The sequence below is a fragment of the Zalophus californianus genome, chromosome 11, assembly GCF_009762305.2.
Source record: "Zalophus californianus isolate mZalCal1 chromosome 11, mZalCal1.pri.v2, whole genome shotgun sequence".
In the NCBI taxonomy this organism is placed as follows: domain Eukaryota; kingdom Metazoa; phylum Chordata; class Mammalia; order Carnivora; family Otariidae; genus Zalophus; species Zalophus californianus.
The window spans coordinates 102255523-102263793 of NC_045605.1; the positions used below are offsets into that span (position 1 = coordinate 102255523).

Consider the following 8271-nt stretch of genomic DNA (forward strand, 5'->3'; position numbering starts at 1 on the left):
AATTTAAGACATAAACCTTGCAAATTATTTCCCAGTATACAAAGAGACATGCTCCAGGATGTTCTGAATTGGGTTTCTGCTGAAATAAAAATATTGCAGGAACTGTAGATTTTATCAACATGCAAGAAAGAAAATGTTTGTATTTACACAGTGGAATATGGTAAAATAATGAAAATGAATGAATAAAAGCCACACATTATGATAGTGAGTGGAAAATGCTCATTGAAGAAGATGAAGTAAACATGATATATTTTTAAAACACAATAAAAAACTAATGATGTATGGTGATTAACATAACATAATAAACAAATAAAAACAAAACAAAACAAAAAAATCACAATCTTAATATATTAGTGAACTCGGTTAAGGACAACTCTACTTTTGTCTGCCCATAGGCTAACAGAATGCCCTCCCTTTCACAGACTTTCAAAACCAGGGAAAAATGTAAAGAGCAGAGCAGTGAAAAATCAATGTGGGAAAAATATGATTTTTATTTAATGTTATATTTGGTAGAAAGGTGGGATCAGTAAAAAAAAAAAACTCTTTTGATCTGATCTCTATCTCTTGATCTTCTGAAACAATTGGTTCTCTTATTTAAAAAAAATTAAGTAATTAGCAAGCCATAAAATAAATGGAATATCCTCCCTGATTTACAAACTGACTGATGGGACCCAGGACTGTGGGTAAATATTTGAAAACAAGTCTTGGAAGACAGGGCAGAACATTACATGTTACATCTCAAGCAAAATCATAATCATAATCATAATCAATGAAGGTAGTTGTTGAAGAGTTCTCCAGTGTAATCAAGAGGAAAAGGCTAACAAAAGGGTTGGTTAATAACTTTTTTTTTTAAAGTAGGCTCCATGCCCAGCGTGGAGCCCAGTACAGGGCTTGAACTCACAACCCCGAGATCAAGACCTGAGCTGAGATCAAGAGTAGGACACTTAACCTCCTGAGCCACCCAGGCACCCCAGTAAATTTTTTTAGTATAGCCAGTTGTAATGGTTAGTGATTTTTTTGTCCTGATGTTTGTTAACAAAATGTTAACTTGTGGAAATTCAAATTTATTCTTAGCTGCTGTTTGGCCTTCGGGATAAAAGTCAGAATCACTTGTCCTCATGTGACTGATGTTTTGATAGGAAAACCCTTAAATATGGTACTTAAGAAAATAGCCTGGGAGTGCAATCAAGATTTAAAAGCAAGTTTCTGTTAGTTGGTCCTTGGCTTCATTATCTCATGCGAGCACTAGTTTATTCACTGAAATTTCCTTGCAGCTGCCCTGTGGTAGGCAGGGTAGGATGACCCACAGGAAGTAATGGTGACAACACAGCTGAAGGTGATTGTCCTACTACTCTTCAGATCAGATCAGACTCTTCGGTGGAAGTGGTTTTAAGGAATGATGGTCAAGAGGAGCTCTCACCTCCCATTTGGTGCAGTTCTAGAGGGATGTGAAGGTAGGAAGAGTTCATTTTCTATTCTCAGCTTCTTGGAAGAATTCTGGGTTGAGTTATTAATGGGTGATATGTAGGAACACGGGTCAAAAGTGTCTAGTAAAGGCTGAGGTGAGAATGAAATTTGGGACAAGTTAGACTGCTTTTGAAGGACAGGTTCTCATCTATGTGGGAGTGAATGTTCAGGCTGGGGAACTGTGCCCCCTTCAACAATTATTTCAAAGGGAAAAATATTAACTAACCTCCAGAATAAATGGAATCTGAACTGGAGAAATTGAAGGAAAGGAAAGGGAAGAAGTGGCTGGCTAAAGATGAGATAAAGTCCTCCTTTCCTGGTAAATGGTTCTGTTGTGTATATTCATGTGCAGAAACACACCTTGACTTCACCCCTGACCTGATGTGAGAGGGAGACTATGAAACTTGATCATGTAAGGAAATTTTTCTGGTCCATCCTTTATTCCCTGTCTTATGATAGAAATATTACTCTTTCACGGTGTCTGGGTGACTCAGTCAGTTAAGCATCTGACTCTTGATCTCAGCTCAGGTCTTGATCTCAGGGTAGGAAGTTCAAGCCCTGTGTTGGGCTCCATGCTGGGCATGGAGTGTACTTAAAAAAAAAAAAAGAAAAAGAAATATTACTCTTTTTTGAGACACATAAGACACATGTCATATACTAACATGTTTTGACATTGCCCCATATCTGTGGGTCTTAAAAATGCACAAAAATTATCTGAGCCCCTTTGTAACCTAAGGTCACAAGTTTAGGTTTTATCTTCAGGATGTTTTGCTTAGACCTGGATCCTGATCACTTAACAGATGGCTGTCAAAGCTCTGTCCTTGTTGTTTTTCCCAGACAGAGGTAATGCTGTTATTGTTTGAGTCTATTTGTAATTATCTCTGTTCATGTGGGCAAATATGCAGGAATGACCACCGTTTTTTTCCTTTAGGACTAAAGAATAAGACAGAAACTAGGAAATATAGACAAACCAGACTCATTATAGGTCACTTTAGAACCTAGGTGCATCAGTGATTTATTGCCACAGTAATGGTGCCTAACAAATAACCCCCTGAAACTTAATGGCTTAAAGCAATAAACATGCATCTTGCTGATAAGTCTGCACATGGGTGTTCGTGGTTCTTCTGAAATTCCCTGGGATCACTCACATGAGGGTCGATAATTGCTATCTGGTTAGGGATAGCTGAGATGAATGCTATGACTTTTCTCATTTCCGTATCTTTTATCCTCAAGCAAGGTGGCCCAGCTATGTTTTCTCAGCCATGACATGAGCTCAAGAGCCTGTGCTTTTAAAACATTTGCTGATATCCCATGGCCAAATGATATCTCATTGGCCAAAGTGAGTCACAAGGCTGAAATCAAAATTAAGGGGGGAAGGAAATATATTCCACCTTTTAATGGGGGCAGTGGCAGTCATGTGGCACTAGTATGAATGCAGGGAAGGGTAAAGAATAAAAGCTGTCATGCAGCAAATCTATTTGCAAGGGTAATATACAACAATTAAAGAGAACTCTGAAAACCATTTTGAGTTGGCCTGGCACATCAGAGCTTTTAATAAATCATCACTATGCTTGTGGTGTAGGGCAACATTAGCAAAGGCCAATTTACTAGAGAAATTGAATTCTCATTTGGTTCAAACACAGAAATGCTGACTGACATTGAAGAGGTGATAGAATTGCTTTAAAACTAAGTTTTCTTACATGGACAGTGAAGGTTCTCATTTTATGTAGTTTCTGTTCACATGCACTTATAAAATCATTATATAAATTAAAAACTTATTTTCTTTTACTGTATTGTAGGTTTCCAATTGACAGGAATTGTGCATGTTTTGTTCATTGGTATATTCCTAGCAACAAAACTTATAACAGGGTCTGGCACATAGTAGACATTTAATCAATATTTGTTGACTGAATGAATGAATGGATATTACCCATATCCATAATATAATAACCAATGAATGATATTATAACAATGGCACTTACAGGACTCGCTATAATGATTTGTTCATTTTCCATCAGTTTTTTTTTCCTAGAAGATGTAAATGTAAGCATTCTGCATGCATATTTATCATATTAAATTTTAACAATAATACAATAAAAATAATAATGACGCTATCTATTATTTAGACTATACCAGGCACTCAGTTCCAAGTTTTACATGTACAGATCTGTTGAAATAATATAGATGTATAACAAGCAACAAGAGGCGAGTACCACAAGCACATCCTTTTATAATTTTATTATTTATTTATTAGAAGTTTATTTATTTCTTTATTTGAGAGAGAGAGAGAGAGAGAATGGGGAGAGGGGCAGAGGGAGAGAATCTCAAGCAGATTCTGCATTAAGCGTGGAGCCTGACGCCAAGCTCCATCTCATGACCTGAGCTGAAACCAGGACTTGGATGCTCAATGGTCTGAGCCATCCAGCACCTCCCCAACTTTTTATAATTTTAAAAACTAGGGCATGGAGATGGTAAAAGAGACCTGCCCAAGTTTACACAGTGTGTGACTGGAATCATAACTCAGACAATTTAATTTACCATCATACCAAACTGCCTCATTAATACCATTCTTCCAAAGGCCATTTTTCATGTCTACAAGAAAGGAGTTGAAGAATGAATCTGTTCTCTGTAAAATATTTACATTTATAGCACTTAAAGACTGTGTTAATACATCAGAAGGAAAAACTGCATGGTTTGGCCCGAATCCTCTACAGAAGAACATCATCCAAGTAGACCAAACAGACAACCTGAAGACCTTCCTGACGGGGCAGCCCCAAATACTGGCAGTGAATGAGCTTGACCTTCAAACATAGTATTTGGGGAGATAGCCATTTCCAGAGAGGAGAACAGTTGTCCTTTGTGGCTCCTGAGGTATGATTAACTGTGTCATAAACTGACCTCCATAAACCTTACAGTGGCAGGAAACAGATTTTTTAAAAAATCAGAGGTGCTGTAATCTGAAAGGAAAATGCATTTCTCTAGTGAGAGGGGAAAAAGAAAGTTATCATAAAACCTTTCTAAATAGCCTTGAACTTGAGAAAAGGCCATGGATTCCCAGGGGTTTCATGCTGGGGGCCCTTCTAAACTCAGGAGATGGGAAATGGCTCTGTGTAAAGACCACAAAATCATCTTCCTAGAAACCTGCAGGCTTCATACTCTGAGCATCCTCTTTTTTCACTCCCCAGGTGGCTCAGATCCTGATTGGTCCGATGAAAGTATGCCTATTTGTTATAGGTCTGTGTTTTTATTCTTCTGACTTTTCCTTTTGGTGTTATCCCCTAACCATGGTCTCAGGATCTCCTACAGGGAGATCCTTATTTGTGAGTATGTGGAATATTTCAACTTCCTCAGTGGTAGAATTCTGCGAATATTTCTTCCAGCATTCCCTTTCAAAAACCAATGCCTTGATCTGGGATTTTACTTCTTAGAGCAAAAGATGTGACCTAAATTCTTTGGGGTTCTGATGATCTCTGGTTTGGGAAGTACAGGTGCAGGCTCACCAGGCTGAGTGGATTCTTCCATTTTTAGTTCTTTGTATCGGGAGCTGTGTCTATTGCTGCTGGAAGAAACATGACATTAAACCTGATAAGTGTTTCCCTTGGCCCAAAGCAACAAGCAGAATCGGAAGTGCTCTATCTCAAGACAAAGGAAATAATCTCCAATTCTCCGAATCATTTGGGCTCTATGGGGGTCATGGCGAAATCTTCCACGAGGAAACTGAGGTTTGACTTAATTTTTTCACCCCTATTGTCTGACACTCCATCCCTGGGATTAATTTATGAATACAGAATCCAACGGTTCAGCCCATGCTCCTCTTTCTTTCTTAAACTTAGGAAAATTATTTGAGAATGTGTCTTCAACCCTTCAAAATGAGTGAATGTTTTTGTGTTTTCCAAAGGGAAGAAGAGCATGAGACAGAGGGACATAGAGGACACTGATCATTCTCTTCCAGATCAAAGGCAGCCTGGGAATGAACATGCTCAGTGCTGTGGCTGGGGGACTAGGGATAATCCTGTTAACAGTAGTGCTGACTATGGTACATGGATCAGAAAAAAGGTGTCTTATTCTTTAAGTGTTTCTGAGCTGCTTTTATTTTCTGAAGTTATGTTTGTATTATCTAAATGTATATTAGTCTGAGATGACTGTCTCTCAGTTGATCCTGGCTTATCACCACAAACAGTAAGATCTGGGATTTGATCTCATGGGGAGAATTTTCAGTCCCTTTTTGCTAGGACCTACCAGGACAGTTACCTTTTTTTTCTCACATTCTTCACTGAACACAGCGAATTTAGAAAATTGATCATGAGGATCTTTCTTCCAAGTCTTCAGGTTCGAGTTGAGATGGCAGTGGGTTGCTGTGCTGGCTCAGCAAGCTCTGTGTCATTTGTAGGTGGGGTGAGGAGAGTCAGGGCTCCAAGCCAAGATGCTCAGAGCCTCGGGGGTATATGTATGTATAAGGAAAGAACAATGACATCACTTTCGTAGACCTGGAGGTTCTCTCCTCTTTGGATGAGGAAAAAGTATAAATTCATACAGGGAGGTTATTATAAGGAAAATAACTTGATAACTTGAAATGGACAATAGAGAGAATTTCTAAGCCAAGAAAACTAAGGAAATACATCCGCTTTAATCTGAATTTCCCCGCACTTACGAAGTTCCAGAGTAGAACTCCTCTCAGCCATTTTAGGATTTTCTTTTCAATTTTTCTTTTTTGGTTTGTTATGAGAGAGAACATACCTGTTTCTATAGTGGAGAACGAGTCAGATTGGCATCAGAGAATCCAGGGCCAGGGGAAGTATCCATCTATTAATTATATTCCTTTCCTTTTTCTTCGTCTCTCTCCTGGTGGAATCTGCTTCTTTTTAGAGGGTATTTGAGACTGCGATATTAGTCCTCTCCCTGCTGGAAGTCAGCATCGCTATCTCTCTTTCTGTGTTTGGGTGCAAGGTGGCCTGCTTTGTCACACAGGTGAGTGTTCAGGACCTGAGGGAGGGGTCACATTTGTCATGTGATGCTGAGTCTATGTTCTTGTTTCTCTCATTGTGTCTTTTCTCTCTGAACCAATGAGAAGGATAAAGATGCAGAGTGAAGGAACGATTGTTGTGTATGCGACTCCTTCCTGAAATTGGAGACAGCAGAACACAGAGAGAGCTATGGCAGATGCTTCTGGGAGCCTCATGTCTTGCTGGATATTGATTTTTATCTAGTGGGGATGTAAGACCCTGAGGGAAGGGATATTTAACCCTCAGGTCCCAGGATACAGAAAAGAAGTAGGGGACCCCAGGATGAATTGAATCCCTCTAGCTGGAAGAGTATGTGAATAACAATATACATTATTCTCAATCTCCACAGGTGGTGGTTATCCAGCCAACCAATGACAAGGTGCCCCCAGTAATGGCCCCTTATGAACATGTTTATGAGGACCCGGAGTTTTAACAGAATAGTTCCTGCTTTTAGAAAAATTATTCATTGAGTATCACTAGGTCAGTAATAACCTGCCTGCTAGAAATGGTTCACATCTGTGCATGGGAACACTGTTACTGCAAAACCAAATAAAATACATTTTCCCCCCTCTATTGATGCTGATTGTGATTTTGAATCCCATCCTCCCACATCGTCCCATAACCAATCATCTGACTGGGATGCACAGTATCATTTCTCATGATAACTTTTAATGGAACTGTACAGAAAAGTGAATAGATCATTGTAACAGCTGGCCAACTTTTTTTAAAGATTTATTTTTAAGTAATCTCTACACCTAACATGGGGCTCGAACTTACAGCCCAGAGATCAAGAGTCACATGCTCTACCAATGGTGCCAGGCTGGTGCCCCCAATTTTTAAGAGAATAGAAAACGAACATATTCATGTAACCAGCACTTGCATCAATGAGTAAAAGTTATCAAAGTCTCAGAAGACTGTGAATGCCCCCTTGCATTCACTCAGATCCCCAGGGTAACTGCAATCTTGACTTTTACCACTAATATGAGTTTTATCTATCTTTGAATTTTATAAAATGGAATACTTTGATATGTATAACTGAGTATATATAGTGGATATGACTCTTTTCTTCTAGCATGTTTTCTTCATTCATGCTCTTGCCAGTAACAGTACTTATTCTTACTGCTGCAAGATATTCTATTGTAAGATTTATAGAACAATCTATTATCTATTTAAGTATTGATGAATATTTGGGATGCTTCTACTTGGGATGAATAATGCTGTGCATGAAAATGTATCTATACACTTTGGTACATACATGTGTAAAATTCCATTGGGTATAGACATAGCAGTGGAATTGCTAGGTTATATCCAAAGTGCATATAACATGCACATGCCTTCTCGTAGTGCTTGAGTGCCAGTCGTTGCACATTTTCACCTTGACATTGTGTGGTTTTCACTTTAACCATTTTGATGTAGTTGTATCAGACTGTAATATTTTTAATACTATTTATTTTTATAACAGCTTTAGATTTATTTAAAAAAATTGAGAAGATAGTAAAGAAAGTTCCTATACATCCCAAATCAGTTGACATCTTACATTAGTATAGAATGAACCATATTGGTACATTATCATTAACTTAAGCATTATTATTATTAAGATTTCTTTAATTTTTAGCTAGTGCCCTTTTCCTGTTCTAAGATCCCACCCAAGACACCACATTTATTAGCTATCATGTTTCCTCAGGCTCCTCTTGGCTGTGACTATTTACAAGACTTCGTTTTTGATGACCTTGATAGTTTCGTGGAATACTGGTCAAGTGTTTTGTAGAACGTCCCTCAACTGGAGTTAGCCTGATATTTT

General features: G+C 38.4%; 1 pseudogene; it reads left to right on the forward strand.

Moving 5' to 3' along the window:
- Positions 1 to 215: 215 nt before the first annotated feature.
- On the forward strand, positions 216 to 6903 carry LOC113913529 (annotated as a pseudogene).
- Positions 6904 to 8271: the final 1368 nt, after the last annotated feature.